The sequence below is a fragment of the Hyperolius riggenbachi genome, chromosome 5, assembly GCF_040937935.1.
Source record: "Hyperolius riggenbachi isolate aHypRig1 chromosome 5, aHypRig1.pri, whole genome shotgun sequence".
NCBI classification, from domain to species: domain Eukaryota; kingdom Metazoa; phylum Chordata; class Amphibia; order Anura; family Hyperoliidae; genus Hyperolius; species Hyperolius riggenbachi.
Genome location: NC_090650.1, coordinates 89,681,756 through 89,705,428, shown reverse-complemented (window position 1 = coordinate 89,705,428; position 23,673 = coordinate 89,681,756).

The window sequence follows — 23,673 nt, the reverse complement described above, 5'->3', positions numbered from 1 at the left end:
ATCATTTAAGTATGGAAAATACCTTTTCCTTCTTCAGCTGACTCAGTAGAGTCAAGTGCCAAACTCTTTTGATCTCTAACCGCTTAGTAGTAAGTACCGTATTTTTCGGACTTTAAGACGCTCCAGACTATAAGGCACACCTAGGTTTAGAAGGCAAAAATAAGGGAGGAAAAATACTAAACCTATTGTGTCTATGGTGCAGGGGCGTCTTATGGATCCCCACCCCTCTCCCCAAGCTGTCTCTAAGCTACACTGCCCAGCTACACTACACTAATCCCTGTTGCCCCACAAGCTAAGATACACTACACTGCACTATACTACACACTACACTAAACCCACCAGCTAAAATACACTACACTATAAACGACACTAATCTAGAGTGACCAAATTTTTGTGGGTCCAACCTGGGACGGGGAGGGGGGGCGCGGGGAGGGGGGGCGCGCGCAGCGCGCCACGGCAAAAAGTGGGGAGGACTGAGGAGCGCGCAGCGACGAAGACTGGGGGGGGGGGGGCTGCGGCGCGCAGAAAAATGGCCGTGGCCATGACATTGTATGGGCGGAGCTAACGGAATGATGTAACAGCGAGGCATATGAAAGCAGTGTTTACGCCATGATGTAGACAAACGAGACTTTGCATCATGGGTGTGCAGAAACTGTGTGATGCTAATAGTATACCGTAACCACAAAGCAGCAAACATAGCCATCTATGACCATTAAATAATAAATGCAGTAACAGTTACCACGGACACCAGAAAATAAACGCAATGAGCAACATGTCAGTATAAAATAAATGCAATGCGGGCAACATGTCAGTACAAAATAAGCGCAATGCGGGCAAACATGTCAGTACAAAATAAACGCAATTCGGGCAAACATGTCAGTACAAAATAAACGCAATGCAGGCAAACATTTCACCAGAAAATAAACGCAATGCGGGCAAACATTTCACCAGAAAATAAACGCAATGCGGGCAAACATTTCCCCAGAAAATTATCGCAATTCGGGCAAACATTTCCCCAGAAAAGAAACGCAATGCGGGCAAACATTTCCCCAGAAAAGAAACGCAATGCGGGCAAACATTTCGCCAGAAAAGAAACACAATGCAGGCAAACATTTCCCCAGAAAAGAAACGCAATGCGGGCAAACATTTCCCCAGAAAAGAAACGCAATGCGGGCAAACATTTCCCCAGAAAAGAAACGCAATGCGGGCAAACATTTCCCCAGAAAAGAAACGCAATGCGGGCAAACATTTCCCCAGAAAAGAAACGCAATGCGGGCAAACATTTCACCAGAAAAGAAACGCAATGCAGGCAAACATTTCACCAGAAAAGAAACGCAATGCGGGCAAACATTTCCCCAGAAAAGAAACGCAATGCGGGCAAACATTTCCCCAAAAAAGAAACGCAATGCGGGCAAACATTTCCCCAGAAAAGAAATGCAATGCGGGCACACATTTCACCAGAAAAGAAACGCAATGCAGGCAAATATTTCACCAGAAAAGAAACGCAATGCGGGCAAACATTTCACCAGAAAAGAAACGCAATGCGGGCAAACATTTCCCCAGAAAAGAAACGCAATGCGGGCAAACATTTCCCCAGAAAAGAAACGCAATGCGGGCAAACATTTCCCCAGAAAAGAAACGCAATGCAGGCAAACATTTCCCCAGAAAAGAAACGCAATGCGGGCAAACATTTTGCCAGAAAAGAAACACAATGCGGGCAAACATTTCCCCAGAAAAGAAACGCTATGCGGGCAAACATTTCCCCAGAAAAGAAACGAAATGCGGGCAAACATTTCCCCAGAAAAGAAACGCAATGCGGGCAAACATTTCCCCAGAAAAGAAACGCAATGCGGGCAAACATTTCACCAGAAAATAAACGCAATGCGGGCAAACATTTCCCCAGAAAAGAAACGCAATGCGGGCAAACATTTCCCCAGAAAAGAAACGCAATGCGGGCAAACATTTCACCAGAAAAGAAACGCAATGCGGGCAAACATTTCCCCAGAAAAGAAACGCAATGCGGGCAAACATTTCACCAGAAAAGAAACGCAATGCGGGCAAACATTTCCCCAGAAAAGAAACGCAATGCGGGCAAACATTTCCCCAGAAAAGAAACGCAATGCGGGCAAACATTTCCCCAGAAAAGAAATGCAATGAGGGCACACATTTCACCAGAAAAGAAATGCAATGCGGGCAAATATTTCACCAGAAAAGAAACGCAATGCGGGCAAACATTTCACCAGAAAAGAAACGCAATGCGGGCAAACATTTCCCCAGAAAAGAAACGCAATGCGGGCAAACATTTCCCCAGAAAAGAAACGCAATGCGGGCAAATATTTCCCCAGAAAAGAAATGCAATGCGGGCAAACATTTCACCAGAAAAGAAACGCAATGCGGGCAAACATTTCACCAGAAAAGAAACGCAATGTGGGCAAACATTTCACCAGAAAAGAAACGCAATGCGGGCAAACATTTCACCAGAAAAGAAACGCAATTCGGGCAAACATTTCACCTGGAAAAGAAAGCATTTACTCACCTGGCAGAAGTCTCCGGCCTCTGGCGCGCTGCTCCCGGGACCACCTTCCTCCTGCTCGTCTCCCGCGCTGACAGGGCTACGGCAAGATGGCGCCCGAAGCCCTGTACTGGAGACACAAATAGTCTCCAGTACAGGGCTTCGGCAGCCATCTTGCCATAGCCCTGCTCGCCTGCCGGTGTTGGGAACAGACACCGGAAGACTAAGGAGGCTGCAGCCAATGAACTGGCATGGCGTCCATAGACTGCCAGTTCATGAGGATAGAGTGGCCAGAGTCCCGAGGCCGGGACGTTCCGCTGCTGAAAGCGGGACGTTTCCCGGGACCTCATGCTGCCTGGGACAGTGGACCCCGAATCCGGGACGCGTCCCGGGCAATCCGGAACGTCTGGTCACTCTAACTAATCCCTGCTTCCCCACCAGCTATAATACACTACACTACACACTACACTAATCCCTGCTGCCCCCCAGCTAAAATACATGACACACTACACTAATCCCTGCTGCCCCACCAGCTAAGCTACACTACACTGCACACTACACTAATCCCTGCTGCCCCACCAGCTAAGCTACACTACACTACACTACATCTTCTCACCTGATCCTGCCGCAGCACTCCTCTCCTCCTCGCTCCAGTCGCTGAAGTTACGCATGACCTACAGCGCACATGCCTAGGAACCAATCAGAGGCCCCCAGCCAGGCCCTAGCAACTAATAATAGGATGGGAGGTTCTGCCCTACCCTCCTGTATATAAAGTGGGGGCCATTTAAGGAGTTCCATCCTTCCTAGACTCTGTGGCACTGAGAGGATCATCTCCAGGTCATATTGTGCATCAGCAAGAGCATTTTCAGTCCTTACATTGCCCTTATACTGTATCTGATACTTGTATTCAGTTAGCTAGCCAGTGAGTGATTACTTAAAGAAAACCTGAACTGAAAATTAAAAGTCAAAATAAGCATACACAAGTCATACTTACCTTCCATGTAGTCTACTCCTCAGTGTTTTTCTCCTGTCCCACATCCTGTTTGTCTACTGTGATCAAGGGAATTTTCTGTCCTCCATTTTGAAAATGGCCATTACCCATAACAGCTTTCTGGTCAGCACACAGTTAAACTGTAACATCGCCCACTTGAGCCATAGGGAAACATGGACATTACCTGATACATCAGATTTCCTCTCAGCTATAACTGACAGCAACTGATTTTTTATTGACAGCAACTGATATATTTCAGATCTGACAAAATATTGTCAGAACTGGAAGGGATTATTGTCAGAAGAAAATGGTGAGCTTCTGAGAGGAACTGATGGCAAGGTAACTATGTAATGTTCATTTGAAGTTACCTCATGTGTTTATTTTAAATATTTTTACTCAGTACAGGTTCTCTTTAAAGTGGACCCAAATTAAAAATACAAGATTTCAGAAATTAAATCTATTTTCTAAATTCTAATAATAAGTATCAGCCTTTTTTCAGCTGCATGATGACAAATATAAAATATTTTACATTTATTGGAGAAACCCCTCCCTCCCTTTCATATTGCCGGGACAGAATCCGGCAAACTGGTGGAGTAGATAGTGTCCAGCAAAGGAGGAATTGCTAATGGCTGCCACCTGTATAACACTAGTTATGAATAGAGAAGGGTGAAAAGCATGCACTGAAATGCTCATAGGCTTGAAGGAGTGTTTATTTATCTTTGTATGTGTCAGAGTGGTGCAGCTAAATATTTTGAATTAAAAAATGTTTGGTTTGGGTCCGCTTTAAGTTAGTTGTAGTCAGTGTAATTGTCAGTGAGAGAATGTACTCATTGTTGTGCTTAGTGCAGGCAGGCAGGTTCAACATCACACTGATTCTACCGCTCTACTACTCTATACTTGTTAGCTAGCTAAGCCAGCCAGCCAGTGATCAACGTCAGTTAGTTGCAGTCACTGCCACAGTTGTTCAGTCACTAAGTTTAGTCAGTGACCTTGTACTTTGCTACTAGCGTGCAGCAGGTTAGTTTGCTGTGCGCATAGTGCAGGCAGACCGAGGCGCTGTCAGTAATTTGTTTTTGTTTTTTCTTCTTTTCTGAAAAATCAATAAAAGCCCCCTGTTATATTCCATCTGTCACCAGGCCCACACACACACGGATTGACTGTAAAAATCAGCACACTTTCTCCACCTCAAAATTTTGTTCATAGTATACAACGTCTGGCAGGGGTCGTGGGTGTGGCAGGAGAGGGAGTGCCATTGCCTTCGCCACTTCTGGGACTGGTCCCAGAGGGAGAGGGGGTTCAGCTGTAGGGGGTGCATCAGAGAGGCGTCTACACAGCCTAGGCCGAGTAAGCTGACGCCGGTGGCACCCATGTTCAGCACCTTGGGACGCCGTGTGGTCATTCAGGAGATAGACTCACAGGCATTGATGGACATGATGACAGAGGAGCAGCCTATCATTACTTTATCCCAGCAGCATCAGCAGCCCCACGCTTGCAGTGACATCCACCCACGGATGAGGGCCACGGATGCATGTCATTTTCTGGGCAGCATTATCATGCTGTGGTACTACCAGTGAGGTGCCATGGTCGTTATGTGCTGCCGCACTGACCGCTTTAGTCCTCATCCTGCTGCCGCTGATGTTCTATTTCATTACTAAAGACTGCGTTCCCACCGCCAGCAGCCACGAACAACTCTGCTGCCATGTCATTGCTATCGCTGCAAGGAGAATTTTTTTTTACAAAAACCTCTCTGGGTGTTTTTGTGGCATTGGCCACTCATCCTCCTCCAGTGGTACCACCACCGCCAGGTGCCATTTTTTTGTTAAGTTGTAGCCCCTTATTTTATCATGTATGGGGCCTTGCTATTAGTTAAAATGCTTTTCCGTGATCAAGGCCGTGAATTTCCGTGATTGCCTCATTCACTGAAAAAATCCGGGTCGAATGTGTGAGTCCGTTTCAAATCTGGAAATTTATCACGGAATTTCCGGATTTTTTTTCAATCACGGCCGAATAGTCGAATTCGTGATTGGGGGGTATCCGAGCATCACGGGACCCTCCCTCACCAGCAGTTTTAGCTCTTTATTGGTGCTGTGACCACTTCTACAAATGCTTTGAATTATAATAATGATTAAAAAGCTGTTCCCCACCCCCTTCTTGCACCTGACACAGTGTTGTCCTTGGCAGGTTTTGGTGCGCCATATCAATTGTTACGTATAGAGTACTTGGGAGGCCCCATGTAAAACTTGCACCGGGGCTAATAGCTCCTTAGCTACGCCACTGGGAGCGCGTGTACAATGGCTGAGGTGAAAGGGAGAGGAGCACAGCGACTGGATGGGTAAGTACTCCCCTGCGATCTCTGCACCACATTTTACCGTACATTTACAATTTAAGATGTACTCACTGCAACGCCTGCAGTGACACACTAATGCTGGCGGCTTAATTACGCTGATTTTATAGTACTTTGGGCTCCGCCTTTTCACAGCACCCAAATATATATATATATATATATATATATATATATATATATATATATCAAATATAGTTATACATCGCCAGATCAGTTCCCACACCCCAAAAAAGAGATCCCTGTTTCTATCACAGAATACTTCCCTGAAAGTTTTGTAAACATAAACAGCCACTTTACATATTTCCTGCTTTGCATGCATAGAGTGGATTTAAGCCACTCTTGTATATCTGCAACTGGTTTGTGATTAAACAAAAAAAACGAAATTCGGAGGGATGCTTTTGTTAGACTGTTAATCAAAATCACGTTCCACAGAAAAAGCAGTTAAGCAGTTATGAATAAATGTTTGTTTTGTGAAATAATAAGATGCGTTTGTCTCCATTGAAAGCATCTGTACAGTGAAATGCAGGATGCGGATGTAGCGAACAGGATCTAGAACTGAGAAAATAACATAGCATGCTTTTATTGTCTCATTATTAATCTGGGCACAGAATTGGCTGTCTTACTCCACCTAGTGAAGCTTGAGGGAAGTTATCGTACTGGAATTTTAACACTTGATGGTTACTATGACTAGCTATAGTCTGAATGCCATTCTCGATTCTATATATAGCAGTATAGACATTGAACTTTTCACATCTGAAAATCATCAGATTTAATCTGTGCCCTGGAAAAAGGGACTTCTGGGAATCACATTGTGGACCAGATCAACCTCCAGAGATGAAGAGCAGTATAACTCATATGCAGAGACAACAATTAGCAGTCATTTTTTAGCCTAATTTAAAGGTAACCTAAGATCGCGGGATAAAAAGATTGTATACTCACCCAGGGCTTCCTCCAGTCCCATGAGCACAGATGCGTCCCTCGCTGTCCTCCCAGGTGCCTCTGTTCAGCTGCAATCAGCCCCGGTAATCCTGCTCAATCGCTCCAGTCGACTCTTCCACGCATGCTCTAAGGGGCCACGCATGCGCAGCAGAACAGACTGGTGGGAATGAGCCAGATTAATTGGACAGAAGAACCTGGGAGGACGACGAGGGATGCATCCATGCTCATGGGACTGGAGGAAGTCCCAGGTGAGTATAAAAACGCTTTATCCCGCAATCTCGGGTACTCGGGTACACTTTAAAGAAATCCTGTACTGAAAAAAGTTCCCCTGGGGGGTACTCACCTCAGTAGGGGGAAGTCTCTGGACCCTATCGAGGCTTCCCCCGTCCTCCTGTGTCCCACGGCGGTCTCGCTGCAGCCCCGGAACAAATTACTACATATGTTACCGGGAAAATTAGGTCCCAAAATATTTTTTTTTTCAAAAAGATCTTGTAGCTTTAGGAGAAAATCAATTTTAAAAATGCAAAGGAAAATGGTTTTTAAACTCAGATAAATGACATTTTGAAAACCATTTTTTCCTGACTTTCTCAAAAACGGCAAGGTCTTTTTGAAAAAAAAAATTCTTGACTTGTACACAGTATTCTCCTTAACATATGTAGCCATTATGGTGGCAATAGCATCTATGTGGGCTTTGCTATTAACCACCAAAGTCGGCACAAAATTACATAAAAAAAAATTAAGTGAAATATTGAAAGATTACAATTACAGACTAAGTTAATTAAATTTTTTTCCTGAAATTTCCCATTATGATTTTGCATCGTAATTGTGAATTTTAATGCAAAATTACATCTATGCGAAATTTGGGGACATCACTGTGACAACGTGGACTCTACATGGGTAAGTGTTCATGCCCGAAGTAATAGTTGCCAGTTGCTTACTGGGGTATGCTATAAACCTCCTCTCATAAATGACATTGAGCGAGGGCAATTACTGTGGCAGACTGAAAAAGCTGCAAGCAAAAGCAGAGTCATAACTATGGGTGATTTCAATTATCCAGACATTTGTTGTTGTTAACAAGGGACAACTAAAATCATGAATTTTAAGAAGGATAATGTTAAAGAGAATCTGTATTGTTAAAATCGCTCAAAAGTAAACATACCAGTGCGTTAGGGGACATCTCCTATTACCCTCTGTCACAATTTCGCCGCTCCTCGCCGCATTAAAAGTGGTTAAAAACAGTTTTTAAAAGTTTGTTTGTAAACAAACAAAATGGCCACCAAAACAGGAAGTAGGTTGATGTACAGTATGTCCACACATAGAAAATACATCCATACACAAGCAGGCTGTATACAGCCTTCCTTTTGAATCTCAAGAGATCATTTGTGTGTTTCTTTCCCCCATGCACTGAAGTTTCAGGCTGCTCTTTTCTTCCTGCAAACAGCTTTGCCCTTGTTTGTAATTCCTCAGTATGTGAAAGCCCAGCCAGCTCAGAGGACGATTTATCCAGCTTGTAAAAGATAAGAGAGAGAAGAGAGAAGCTGCTCTAATCCTAAATAACACACAGTCAGTGTGCATAAAGGGGAGTTCATAGCAGAACCACAACACTGAAGAACTTGGCAGCCTTCCAGACACAGGCCGACAAGTCTGACAGGGGAAAGATACATTGATTTATTACAGAGACTGTGTTAGTAGAAAGTGCTGCAGTTAGCCAGAACACATTAGAATAGCTTTTGGAACTTGTAGGAGGATAAAAAACAGGATGCAATTTTTGTTACGGAGTCTCTTTAAAAGGACAGTTATCACAGCTCGTGTTTTGCCACAACACCTGTCATAAAGTGGAGCAGTATAGGGATGAAAAAAGTTATATTCATTTTTTTTATGCTTCTATTACTTTTTTCCCATTCAAACGGAGTCTCTTAAAATGGAACTCCGCATCGAGGAATAGAGGATGCCCTCTGTGGCAGAGGTCGCCAGCATTTGTAACAGTTTCACTGTTGGCATTATGAAATTTGTGCTCCCCCCTCACCACTATGTGAAAGACACTTTCCCGCAGCAGCAAGAGTGTATGAGGAGCGGGAGTCAGCCCCTCTCACTAACTCTGTACTGCTAAACACTTTGACCAGTACATGCGTGCATTCAGGAAGCTACACTTGGCTGTCTGCCGTTTCTTGGATGCTTTCTTTGCATTGATGGGCATCCATGGCTATAATTACTAGGTAATTCACCTAAGGAGAGGCTCTAGGTCCTTTACAACCTTCCTGTTCCTCCCCTGGTCCCGTCATTCCTGCTCTGGCTTCCCCTTTAGCAGTCTCCGACTGATGAAGGTTTCGGCAGTCTTCGCGAGCCCGAGTGCTCCCAAAGATGGACCACTTTGTGCTGCGCATGCGTGAGCACACTCGCAAGAAGCCTGCCGAAGCCTCCCATAGCAGAAGAGAGAGCATCCCATCAGTCAGAGACTGCTTACAGAGGAGCCAGCGCAAGAACGACAGGACCAGGAGAGGAACCGGAAGTCTCTATAGGACCCAGAACCTTCTTGGGTGAGTATCTCTTTGTTTGTTTGTTTTTATTGTGGCTTTAGGCTCTTTGGCTTCAGGCTAATTGGCCCAGGCCTTGTAAGGTTTTTTTCCCTTCCCCTGGATCAACTGGGATATGTGCGGGTTTTGGACAGTATTTTTTTTTTTTTCAAAATAACTATGTAACTATGGTAAGTTTTAGCTCTGTGTAGAGATTTCCCCAGTGGAGAGAGTTCCCCAGTGAGCAATGAAATCTAGTCAGAGATTCAAAAGGCACATACAAACAGAATATTAGGCAGGGGTCACACTTAGAATGTGCAGGATTCACACACGCTATACTCCTGCACACCACCGAATTCTACTGAGGAACGCACGCAGTAGACAATAATCGTGAGGGGAAAATGTATACAGTGTGGGACAGCAGTGAATGCAGCATGTTTTTCTCTTAATGCAGAAACCACACAAAATCAGCTTGATTCACTAACCGGCGCTAAGCCGGTTAGTGAGCCCTAAGACCTAGTGGGCGCAAACCATGGAGTTAAGTGGTTCGCGCCCAAACATTGCGCACAGCCTAGGGCAGTGCGCACGCAGCCGTTGCCCTGTAAACGTTGCACCTGGTGCACCGAAAACGGCGCATCGGGTGCCACCGAAACGGCGCACCAGGTGCGACGTTTACAGGCCAGCAGGTGCGACGTTATTGTGCACTACTAACGGCTGCGCGCACACTGCACTGGGCTGTGCGCGATGTAGCTTTGCGCTGCAATTAGTGCCCACAAAACTACTTTACGGGCACTAAGCTGCTTTTCACTCCGGCGCTACTGTTTCTACAGTGACTACAGTGTGAACCTCACTGATAAGAAATTCCCCTTTTTACCTCTTTCTTGCTCTCAGAAGCCATTTTCTGCTAGGAAAGTGTTTTATAGGTGGAATTTCTTATCAGTGAGGGTCACACTGTAGTCACTTCCTGTCTGGAAGAGTCAGGACTGAGTCAGCCATTTACATACCTGATATTTAACCCTTTCAGGAAGAGAAAGAAAAAAAGCAACACAGCATAGTTATTTGTGTGCTAGGCACTGTACATACTGGATCAATGAATAATGGCGCACAGCGCCTATGCATAAAAATGGCGCCGCATTAAAAAGATACGCTTATCGCTATTTATCGTTAGTACTGCATAATAATGGCGCACAGGGAAAAAAGAAGAAAAACGGCACACACTAACGTTATTTATCAATAGTGGCACACACTAACGTTATTTATCAATAGTGGCACACACTAATGTTATTTATCAATAGCGCCCTACATAAGCCAAACTGCAGACGTTATTTAACTGCAAAACGGTGAATGGATTTAATGTAACACTGTCAAAGTTAGGGTTAGGCACCACCAGGGGGGTGGTTAGGGTTAGGCACCACCGGGGGGGGGGGGTCTTAGGGTTAGGCACCATCAGGGGGGTGGTTAGGGTTAGACACCACCAGGGGGGGTCTTAGGGTTAGACACCACCAGGGGGATCTTAGGGTTAGGCATTACCAGGGGGGTCTTAGGGTTAGGCACCACCAGGGGGGTGGTTAGGGTTAGGCACCACCAGGGATCTGGTTAGGGTTAGGCACCACCAGGGGGGTGGTTAGGGTTAGGCACCACCAGGGGGGTGGTTAGGGTTAGGCACCACCAAGGGGGGTGGTTAGGGTTAGGCACCACCAAGGGGGGTGGTTAGGGTTAGGCACCACCAAGGGGGGTGGTTAGGGTTAGGCACCACCAAGGTGGGTGGTTAGGGTTAGGCACCACGAGGGGGGGGGGTAGGGTTAGGCACCACCAGGGGGGGTTAGGGTTAGGCACCACCAAGGGGGTGGTTAGGGTTAGACACCACCAGGGGGGGGTTTATGGGTTAGGGATAGGTACAGAGAGGGTTCTGTGTGTTAACGCTAAATAACGATAAGGCTTTAACGCTAAATAACAATAAGGCTTTAATGTTAAATAGCGATAAGCGGCAAACGGATTAGCGGCAACACCGTACGACATTATTCTCAGGCGCCATTTTCAGATGTAAGCGTACATACACATGTCTATCTCATTATGTCACGTCACTTCGGGTATCCTTTAATGTCACCAGTAATCATGCAACATGGAGAAGAACAGGAAGTAGTAAGCAGCCACCAGGGGAAATCCCCACCCCCTAGGTGCGCCACTGCCTGATCCAACTCTTTCCAGACCACTGATACAAGGGCCTGCCTCTTGCAGCATCTAAGTCAGTGTTTATTGATACACAACTCTGCAAGTCTTCTAGCCTCTATGAATCATGCACGGTACATAGTCTTGCATCTGTTTCATTGAACAGACCGTCTTCTGTCTCCTCCACTGTATATGAAGTGTCCCAGATGGAACAGCAGCTTGATCAGTAAACATTACATGGGCTGTTGTGTGTGAAAAGCCCTAGTACCAGTTGTGATCAGATGTAAGCAGGTTCCAGGGGCCGGTAGGAGTTGGAGGATCATGAGGACTTTGGCCAACCATAATCTTTTAAAGTTATTGGAAATTTACAGAATGTGCTACAAATAGCTCGCAAGCCTCTCATTATAAGCTGTTCTCATTCTCTCTTATTACAGAAAAATTGCATTTCATTGTAAATAAAAAGCACATGTTTCTCAGATCAGATTAAGCTATGCTGGTATCAATTTATTACCCATGCTGAACCTATACATTGCACGCATAAGTAAAACAATATGAAGTTTTCTATTGGACAAAATTAAAGTGGACCTGAACTCAGAACTGCCTCTCTGCTCTAAAACCTGCAACAGTATAATAACCTTTAAATAAAAAAATTTCTTTAGCAGTAGGAGAACAGAGGCGCCAGCAGGATAAAAGTGGATAAAAACTTTAAAATTTGCTGGGAGGAAGTGGTGGACTTACCTCCATAAAGCAGACACGAAAGACTGTCTGAATAGTAGTCACATTTATTAATTAGTACCCCAAAACAGTGCAACGCGTTTCGCAGGCCCAGCCCGCTTCATCAGGCAATAAAAATGGGGACAAGACAGAATTTCAGCAATAGCAGGTGTAGCGCCTCAGACTGCTATTGCTGAAATTCTGTCTTGTCCCCATTTTTATTGCCTGATGAAGCGGGCTGGGCCTGCGAAACGCGTTGCACTGTTTTGGGGTACTAATTAATAAATGTGACTACTATTCAGACAGTCTTTCGTGTCTGCTTTATGGAGGTAAGTCCACCACTTTCTCCCAGCAAATTTTAAAGTTTTTATCCACTTTTATCCTGCTGGCGCCTCTGTTCTCCTACTGCTATACCGTGTCCACCCCTGGTGGAGGGGTGATCTACCCCCTTTCGCATCTACAGAGAGCGACTTCTTATCCCTGAGTGAGGACAGGTCTAATCTCCTCACCTGCCTATACAGTGGTTGCCTGTGTGGTAACCCATGTTTGTGAGTATAATTTTCTCACGATAACCTTTACTTCATTTATGCTTAACATACTACACTATATTGGGCTCTCGGTTTCTCTACACTTTAAAAAAATGTCTTTGTTACAGCTGATACAAATCCTGCAATAAATCTGCTGTATGTCTACTTCCTGCTTTCGTGGAAGCAGACATGTTGTTAGCATCCTGTGTTTGCCAATTAGCTCTCTGGCCTGGCAGCCAGGTGATACAACTGAAGAGATCAAATTACAAATTGTGATTAGTCACAGATTGGGGGGTGAGAGAGGCTAAACTCTCTAAATACATACAGGTTGCATTTCTCTATATTCTCCTTCTGTCCTGTGCAAAAGTTCAGGTCCACTTTAATAATTTATTTTAGTTATCGGAGTTTTAAAAAAAAAATGATAATTGCTCACAAAAAGGTTGCTGAACTATAGTGTGCACCTGTACTTGACACCCAGAGGCGTATCTAGAGGGGTGCAGGCATGGCTTGTGCCATGGGCGCCACAGCACCATGGGCGCCCAAGACTGCCCCTCCCTCCCACATGCTTCACCACCATACTGAGAAATGCTGCTTGTTACTTATACTTGGGGGCTAACTCTAGCAACCTATACTTGGGGGGAGGGGCACACTCGTCTAATTACTTATGCTGGGAGGGCAACCTAAACTGGTTGACTACCTATACTGGAAGGGCTACATCTGGCTATCCTAGGGGGCGACCTCTGACTACTTATACTGGGTGGCTAACTCTGGTGACCTACACTGGGGGCTACCTCTTATTAAGAATACTGGGGGGCTAATTCTCACTACGTATACTGGGGGGCACCCCTGGCTATCAATACTGGAGGGACACCTCTGGATATCAATACTGGAGGGACATCTTCAGTATGCATATGGGGCACAATTGGCTATGGTGCGCAAATGGATATGGGGCGCAATTTCAGTGTTTGCCATAGGCGCTATATTAGAATGACCCATTAGTGAGGTAAATTACAGACTTGTGTCGTAAATGCCTCAGGAAATGTCAAGAAATTGCAATTCACAAAGATTTCTGCATTCGGTAAATCAAGCAAAAGTGTTTGATATTTTTCTCCAGCTCATAAGAGCCGATCACTCACTCTCTCCATGCTCTCTTTGTGCGGTATCTTTGACAGACAGCCTTTGGGGAGAGCCAGGCAGCCAATAGGGAGAGCCACACAGCCTGCTTTTCAGCTGATTTGATGCAACAGGGTATCGGGCGGGTCTTCACTCTCACAGAGCAGAGGAAGGTGACATTTTTTGAGGCTTTTCTGTATCCCTTTAGATGTGAAAATCTGTATTCTGGCATACAGAAGAGCTCCCCCTGGTGGCTGCAGGACATCTAAAGGAAGGGATGTCAGAGATGCACTGAATGGAAAACCCCAGCCTCATACATGCAGCTCCCTGCCTCACCGCTGACCTGCTACAGGGCTGGTAAGTGACACTTACTGAACAGGGCTTAGTGACTTGAGGAATGTTTGTTCAGTAAATTACCAAACTTCTCATGTGGAAATTGGAAAAAAAAGAGTAAAGTACCAAATGCAGTATTTTACCGACCAAAATAATTTTCCTGACCTGCTCTTAGGCCTGGTGCACACCAAAAAACGCTAGCAGATCCGCAAAATGCTAGCAGATTTTGAAACGCTTTTTCTTATTTTTCTGTAGCATTTCAGCTAGCATTTTGCGGTTTTGTGAAGCGTTTTTGGTGTAGTAGATTTCATATATTGTTACAGTAAAGCTGTTACTGAACAGCTTCTGTAACAAAAACGCCTGCAAAACCGCTCTTAACAGGAGTTTTTCAGAGCGGTTTGCGTTTTTCCTATACTTAACATTGAGGCAGAAACGCATCCACAATCCAAAAAATGCCTCACCCCGGGAGTATGCGTTTCTGCAAAACGCCTCCCGCTCTGGTCTGAACCACCCCATTGAGATACATTGACCAAGCGTATCCGCAGCCGCAAGTGGCTGCAGAAACGCTGAAAAAGCCGCTCGGTGTGCACTAGCCCATAGTGAATTGTGGCCAATGCGAGCGTTGGCACCAGTGTCCTCTGGCCATTTAAGTGTCACTCCAGATCTGATCTGATCAAAGTGCATACTACAGTTTCATATCCTTAATCAGTCTTCTAACCAGAATTAACCACTTCTGAACCAGCAACTCAGTTAAAAAAATAAAACATATTTGGTGCTTTATCATTAAAAAACATGAAACTTCGCAGTGAGTCACTGCAGAGAAAGAGTGTTGCAACCCCCCTTCTCCACTCAGTGTCCTAAAGTGGCCTCAGATGTTCAACAATAATCATAGGTCCTTGATCTTTTCATTTCTCAAAAGAGAAAATCAAGTAGCGATTGTGAATCCCCATTGATTACTGAGTCAGGCAGGGTTCACACATATTTGAAAATGTGAGCGATTTTCCAAAGTACAATCACCACTTCTAAGCGAGAGTTCATGTGCATTTACATTTTGCAATGGGAAAAATGGGACCATTTAGTCCTGTAGAAGTGGCAAAATGCCATGGAACCCCTAAAGGGGGCACAAGGGTTACGTGGAACCCCAGTTGAGAATGGCAGGTCTATATGTTGTCGCTGTCCATGGTAGGAACCTCTTGTTCAGATGTGCCCATTGCTTCGCACATGTCACAACTGCATAGCAATTATGACATGTCAGACTTCCATCCAGTGTACATAAAAATTGTGTAGGTTGGATCTTTGTGTTCCTTCACTGCAATGGACACAATGGGCTTGATTCACTAAACCGTGATAAGTTATATCACGGCCGTTTTCGCACGATTTTCGCATTTGCGAAAAAGCGTAAACCGAGCAAAAACGGCCGTGATATAACTTATCACGGTTTAGTGAATCAAGCCCAATGAAGGGGACACAACATGTGAATGGATCCAATGCTTAAACACACCTGAACTCAAAGAGATATATTTATTCAGTGATTCTCATAGGGACAAATAATACCTGGGTGAGAAGTAGGGAGAGACCGGGAGCCCAATGGTGCAGTATCGCTAGGTATAGGGAGGATAAACTCATATAAATATATACTCACAAAGGTGGGTTGCAGTTCCTGCATCCACCGTATAGGCCTGCAGGGAATTAACTGTCCCTGCTCGGAACTCCAGGTCCTGCTGGATACTAGATGGTCGCCCTCCTGTAGTACGATAGACTTTCCAGGAAAACTGCAAAGCTATTACCTCCAAAGGAGGTCTGACTGGTAGTGGGTAGGAGGGAGGCGCCCAATGTGTGTTCTATTTTAGTGTTTTAGTTTCAAAAAGAGTTTTATTGAATATAAAAGATAATATTCCAAATGATCAAAATATTTTAGAAACAGACATAAACTGGTCCCTAGGTAGGGACAGAACAGAAAGGACAAGTCAAATAACATTGCAACAAGCAAATTATAATAATGTATCACTGCTCATATTGCTATCTGACTACTTAACACGCATATTCTCTATGATACAACACATTGAGGATTGAGGATAAAGAGTAAGTAGTCTCTTCCAGTCAATGAAAAAGAAGTAGATTTTCTAGAAATGTAGCCATCCTCCAATGTTAAAGGTAACAGGGTAAGAGTGAGGTTGTATGCTATGTTGTTGTATGTTGTATGCTATGTCCCTTAATACATCCATTAAAGGTCCTTAAGCCGAGATAGTGTATGCAGGAGCCCAGTATAGGCTCAGAGGCTAGTGACTGAAGTCATATCAACAAACATCAGATACATCAAGATAAGGCTGCCACACTTTAGTGAAATGATGTTCAGTGTCTGTCAAACGTGCATTAATTTTTTTTTGCAAATCATCTTATGATTCACAGTTTGTAATATTTGGTCAAAAGAGAGGCCAGGCTGCTTCCACTGGGACACTATGGGCTCGATTCACAAAGCGGTGCTAACCCAGTTAAAGACTTTAGGGGCTTGATTCACAAAGCGGTGCTAACAGTTAGCACGCTGGTGAAAAGCCCTTTATCATGCCTAAACTCAGTTTAGGCATGATAAGTTTAGGTGTGATAAGTTTAGGCATGATAAGTTTAGGTGTGATAAGTTTAGGTGTGATAAGTTTAAGCGCCAACTGCGTTAGCACCGCAGTGCACAGCTGATCAAAAGTTTTACGCTAGCAAAGACTGGTGCACTTTGTGTAAAGTTTAATGGCGCTGCTTTGCGTGCGGGACTTTGCAAGCGATCTAAACTTATCTAAACTTAGCATGCCTAAACTTATCACACCTAAACTTATCACACCTAAACTTATCACGCCTAAACTGGCTTTTCACCAGCATGGTGCAATGGTTATCATGCCTAAAGTCTTTTAGGCATGCTAACTGGGTTAGCACCGCTTTGTGAATCGAGCCCTAGGCGTGATAACCATTGCACCATGCTGGTGAAAAGCCAGTTTAGGCGTGGTTTAGGTGTGATAAGTTTAGGTGTGATAAGTTTAGGCATGCTATGGGCTTGATTCACAAAGCGGTGCAAAGTGTTTGCACGCCAGTGAAAAGCCCCTTATCACGCCTAAACTCACTTTAGGCATGATAAGAAGCAACTCGCGCGAATTTTCCGCGCGCAACCGCGCACGCGCGCGCGCAGCGTCCCCGCTTCGCGCGAAGCTCCCATTAAGCCCTATGGGACTTTGCGCGCGCATGTACGCGCGTACGCGCGGAAACTTCGCGCGAGTTAGAGCAAAAATCGGTGATAACTCAGTGGTGCAAAGGTTATCACGCCTAAAGTCTTTTAGGCGTGATAACTGGGTTATCACCGCTTTGTGAATCGAGCCCTAAGTTTAGATAAGTGTAGATAGCGTGCAAAGTCCCGCACGCAAAGCAGCGCCATTAAACTCTATGCGATGTGCACCAGACTTTGCTAGCGCAAAACTTTTGATCAGCTGTGCTAACGCAGTTGGTGCTCAAACTTATCATGCCTAAACTTATCACACCTAAACTTATCATGCCTAAACTTATCACACCTAAACTTATGACACCTGGGGCTCGATTCACTAAGCGGTGCTAACCCAGTTATCACGCCTAAAAGACTTTAGGCGTGATAACCTTTGCACCACTGAGTTATCACCGATTTTTGCTCTAACTCGCGCGAAGTTTCCGCGCGTACGCGCGTACGTGCGCGCGCAAAGTCCCATAGGGCTTAATGGGAGCTTCGCGCGAAGCGGGGACGCTGCGCGCGCGCGCGTGCGCAAAACTTTGCGCGCGGAAAATTCGCGCGAGTTGCTTCTTATCATGCCTAAAGTGAGTTTAGGCGTGATAAAGGGCTTTTCACTGGCGTGCAAACACTTTGCACCGCTTTGTGAATCAAGCCCTTAAACTTATCATGCCTAAACTGAGTTTAGGCATGATAAAGGGCTTTTCACCAGCGTGCTTACTGTTAGCACCGCTTTGTGAATCAGGCCCTATGTGTCTATTTTAGTGTTTTAAAATATAGGGCCTGATTCACAAAGCAGTGCTAACAGTTAGCACGCTAGTGAAAAGCCCTTTATCATGCCTAAACTCTGTTTAGGCATGATAAGTTTAGGTGTGATAAGTTTAGGTGTGATAAGTTTTTAGGCGTGATAAGTTTAAGCACCAACTGTGTTAGCACCGCAGTGCACAGCTGATCAAAAGTTTTGCGCTAGCAAAGTCTGGTGCACTTTGCATAGAGTTTAATGGCGCTGCTTTGCGTGCGGGACTTTGCGCGCGATCTAAACGTATCTAAACTTATCATGCCTAAACTTATCATGCCTAAACTTATCATGCCTAAACTGAGTTTAGGCATGATAAAAATGGTTATCACGCCTAAAGTCTTTAACTGGGTTATCACCGCTTTGTGAATCGAGCCCCTAGTGTTTAGTGTTTTAAAATATAAATAAAAATAAAAAAGAGAAGTAATCTCTTACCTCTCCAGAAGATATAGACACCAGTTCAACTGGAAAAATGTTTATTCAAAAAGCAATCTGACAACGCGTTTCAAAGGGTCATGGTCAATAAAAAATGTGTTGATAGCATAGGGGATAGAGTGTAGGCGCCTCTAATCTACACTCTATCCTCTGTGTTATCAAGCTGTAATATGTACGAACAGAGGCGCCAAGCAGAGTAAAACAATGTTCTAAAAATGATAAAAAGAGGGAAGTCGAGGTGGACTTACCTCCCTCTGGTAGTGGACATATACTCAAATGCAGAGTAAAAAATATACAATTTATTCACAGCTCCATAAAATCGCAACGCGTTTCGCGGTCAACAATCCCGCTTCATCAGGCAGTACAGGAGCATATAAAACTGGTTCAGGTCTATAAAGCGTGTGAGCGACAGAGTATATGTCCACTACCAGAGGGAGGTAAGTCCACCTCGACTTCCCTCTTTTTATCATTTTTAGAACATTGTTTTACTCTGCTTGGCGCCTCTGTTCGTACATATTACAGCATGATTAAGTCCACCCCTGGTGGAGGGGTTCTTTCCCTATTTTCCTATTTACAGAGAGCGGCTTTTATACCTGAGTGGGGTCAGGTACTAATACTCCCCACCTGCCTGTCAAGTGGTTACCTGATGGTAACCCACCTTTGTGAGTATAAGAACCTTTGACATTACATTATATATTGAGCTTACCAGACAATATTGCACTATTGGGCTCTTGGTGTCCTCTGTTTTGTTTTTACAAGTACTTTCTCCTCTGTGTTATCAAGGAATTTTGTATTGTATTTATGTTTATGCATATTTTAAAACACGAAAATAGAACACACCTTGAACACCTGGATTTAGCACATGCTTGTTTCAGGTGTGTGATTCACACACTAATGATGCATGATGAAAGTTAACATCACCAGAAGAATGCCAATCAACTAGTTTTTAAAAGGAAATAAATATGGCAGCCTCTATATCCCTCTCACTTCAGCTGTACTTTAACATAAGATCCATTGACATTTACATTTTTGATCCTTAATGTGCATCAAGGAGGCAGGACAGTTTCCTTGCCTAGGTAAAATGGCATTGGTTTTTATGGAAACCTGTCAGACTTCACATAGTCATTTGCATTAGCTTGAAAATAATGTTAGATTAAGATTACAAAGCTCTTGAAGATAAGTGGTATGTACGTTCTTCATCTGTGAAAAGGAAGAATGGGCTGATCCATAAAACACAGCTGCTCTCTTATCCCATCTGAGAATACAGCAGATCCATATGTGCCAACATTACCCACATAAATCCTGAGAGCACATATACACCATCTCAAATCCTCCACGATATTAAAAATGTCTAATGGCTTCCTAGCGATGCCAGGTTTCTAGGAAGTCTCCATCTGCCACGGAATACAAAGGGAATGGACATATTTATAATACAGTAGGGTCTCCGTTATATGTCACAGACGGGGATTGCCCGATGGCAGTGCAATGTGCCCAATGGTATGTGTAATTACTGGTTGCTTGAGAGTTCAAGCAACCAGAGACCTCGATCTAACACCACTCCCCTCCCCCCAGAGCAATGTGCAGTGGTAAGCACTTACCAGAGCTCGGGGAACCATCCATCTTCACTTCTTGCAGCTGACCACTGCTTTCCTGCATCCATGATGCATGCACGTGGCCTGAACACACATCTGAAGCCTAGGGAGGCAGCAGAACAGCAGGCAGTGAAGAAAATGGGTACCCACAAATCTGGTAAGTGGTTCCTGCTGTGCACTGCTCTCCATTAATGAAAGAATGAGAGAGAGACACGGCCCTATGGCTCCCCCCATTTAGTGACGGTTGGTTGAGGCTGCCAGTTGGTAGGATCCTGGTTGACTAGGGCACTATTGTATTTGTAAGCAACTATAATATGTAATAAAATCATTTATGAACCATCCAAGAACTTTGTCACCAATATGAGAAGGATTTCATGGCCACACAAACAGACTTCACAGTATGAACGTGGTTAGGTCAGCATGGTGTAGTGCAGTGATCTGCAAAGTTGGCTCTCCAGCTGTTAAGGGACTACAAGTCCCACAATGCATTGCAGCAGTCTGACAGCCACAGTCATGATTCATAAAGGCAAATGCATTGTGGGACTTGTAGTTTCTTAACAGCTGGAGAGCCAAGATTGCAGATCACTGGTGTAGTGGTCAGAGTTCTTGCTTTTAAACACTGGGTCCATTGTTCAAATCCCAGCCAGGGCACTATCTACACGGATTTTGTATGTTCTCCCCATGTTTGCATGGTTTTTCACCAGGCACTCCAGTTTCCTCCCACACCCCAAAAACATACTGTAATTATTGTAAAAATGAAGCACTTTTTTAATTACATTATTTTCACTGGAGTTCCTCTTTAAGTGACAAGACAATATTACTCTATACAGCGCTGTGGAAGATGTTGGTGCTATAAAAATAAGTTTAGTGGCAGCAGGGAGAGTCGTCATTCGGGCTTGCCCTGTGCCGAACTGCCCGGTGCCAAAATAAGATGTACTCGACCAATAGACATTTCTTTTTTTTTAGAGTGCTCAGCATAGTGCAAATAGCTTTGAAACAGTTAATCTGCAGACTGCAGTCAAGCCAGAGGTGGTGGAGAGCTGATGCCAAGCAGCATATAATGCTTATTGCTCAGCAATGCCTCCAATGTAAACAGTCCGTTATTCGCATCCCTCTCTGCAACCCTCACTGTGTCCAGGATGGCAGGTCTTAACCACCTAATTGCAGATCATTTTTAATTCATCCAGTCCAGGTTAGCTGGATATTAACCTCACTGGGGATGTTTGGAGGTCTCTGTCTGGAGATGTCATAGTAAATCAGGTTGTTAGGACTGGGGCCCACTAGATATCACAAACTGCTCTAAAAACGCTAGTGTAGAGTAATTTAGTCTGCCTTTAGATGGCAAAGACCCTGAACGTGGCTTGATTGAGGTGTGCATAGGTGCACACTTCCTTCCCTATTTAATTACGCTGCAGGTGTAAGGGACTCACCTGACGAAGAGGTCCCTGGAAACACGTTGTGATGAGTGTACTCCCTACAGGATGTTGTGTAGATGCGTTCAGGAGGAGGGGTTATTGCCAGTCTGAGACAATACATTTTGTGACTCCCAGGCCCGGATTTACATAACAGGAACCTACAGGCACAGATGTCCTAGCACCCTAGTCTTTGCCTTTCTTGAACCTACAAACCCCCACAGAACCGCACCGCAAGTGTACTGGCTGGCCCAGCTTTTATGTACGCCTTACTTTGCTTGCCAGTCATAAGTAGCTACATGTGCCCCTTAGCATTAGGTAGCCAGAGGTACCCTTAGCATTACGTAGCTAGTGGTGCCCCCACTGATCTTATCAGTTGAATACTGAGAGCTGGGTGAGTAACCTCTTATTTACACTCTGCTCAAGATTCTGCATAGGGAAGGAGGGAGGGAGGGCGGCACTAGGGGAGGAGAGTGAGCCGCCTTTCCATCATATGGCGCCTGTAGGCACGTGCCTACAGTGCCTTATGGTAAATCCAGCCCTGGCGGTGTTCCACTCCGGTCTTCCTATCCTGCTGGCTGAGCACCCTGTGCTCTACTTTTCTCTTAGGAGTAAGTGCAAGGATTTGTATTTTGCTTTTATACATTAAAGTTATACCACGCAAGATAAGGATTTCCCATAGATGTATAGACTTCTACAGTTACACATAGGTATACAGAGATCTATTTACGTAGTGTTTAGACATCTATTCACAAAGCCATTCATGGGTGTATAGAGATCTAGCTGTATAGATCCGACGCTAAGTAGTGGGCGTTCTGATATCATGTGATATGTACCATATGGATTCCCCTGGATAAAGAAATGTGGGTACACAGACACAATAACATGTATAACGGCCACAATGTATAAAGGACATAAAAGGTCATTCTATTGAAGAGGAACTGAAGTCAAAATAACATAATGAATAAAAATGCTTATTTTTTTACAGTATTCATTTATAAATTATTAAGTCAGGGTTTGCACACTGTAAATTTTTTCCTCTCCCTGATTTACATTCTATAAATGTAAGACATGCGGCAACATCTTTAGTACTGGAAAGTGATATGTGCGGAATGTTTGTTTGATGAGAGATTCGAAAAGCCACTAGAAAATATCTCTGGCCTGCCAGAATGCTCGAATGGATGGGCTGGTTCTGCATAATAAAAAGCCTGGGCTAAGCCTCAGTGGGAGAGCAGGACTACGCACCAATATACAGCAATATCTTTATACAGGAAGTTTCTGATGCTGAAACCAGGAAAAGTACCACACAAGTGAATAACATGAATAATTTACTGCAATCTATTATACAGTATGTTGATATGGTTATTAATATTATTTATTGTATCTATAAATAGACAACATATTACGCAGCACTGGACAATAAATACGTACAGTGATACAAAGCATGACAGACGTAAAAAAGTAACAATATAGGAAATGATCATGAGATTTGGGCTGGTTAGGTAGGCCCAGTAATACAAGTATGAGGCTGTCATAGGAAAGGAGCACATGATCATGTAAACTACACTAGGGAAGGGAGGACCCTGCCAGAGACTTACAATCTAAGGGGAGATGGACACACTAGGTAGGGCTGTAGAATAAGTATTCAGTAGAGAGTTACTGTGTGGTGGGGGTGGTTAGGCCATCTTGAAGAGGTGGGTTTTGAGGGTCTGCTTGAATATGTTGAAGGAGGGAGCACTGACGGGCTCTTAAAGGGAGTTCAAGAAAGTGGGGGCGGCTCTTGAGAAATCCTGCAGGCCTGCATAGGAGTGGGAAATGCGTGAGGCAGTTCGGTTTCTCTTTAGAACACATTGCAGCATATCACTTTAATAGATATAATAAAAAAAAATATTGTTCTTGTGCCATGGCAATTGAATGTTCTGGAGGGTAATACTCTTATGCTATAAGTACATCAGTCCTTTAACCAGATGACAGACTATATGAACAATAGATGCTGCTAATTGCAAAGACGTTACTGATACAGTTAAAACTGACTTACGAGAAGA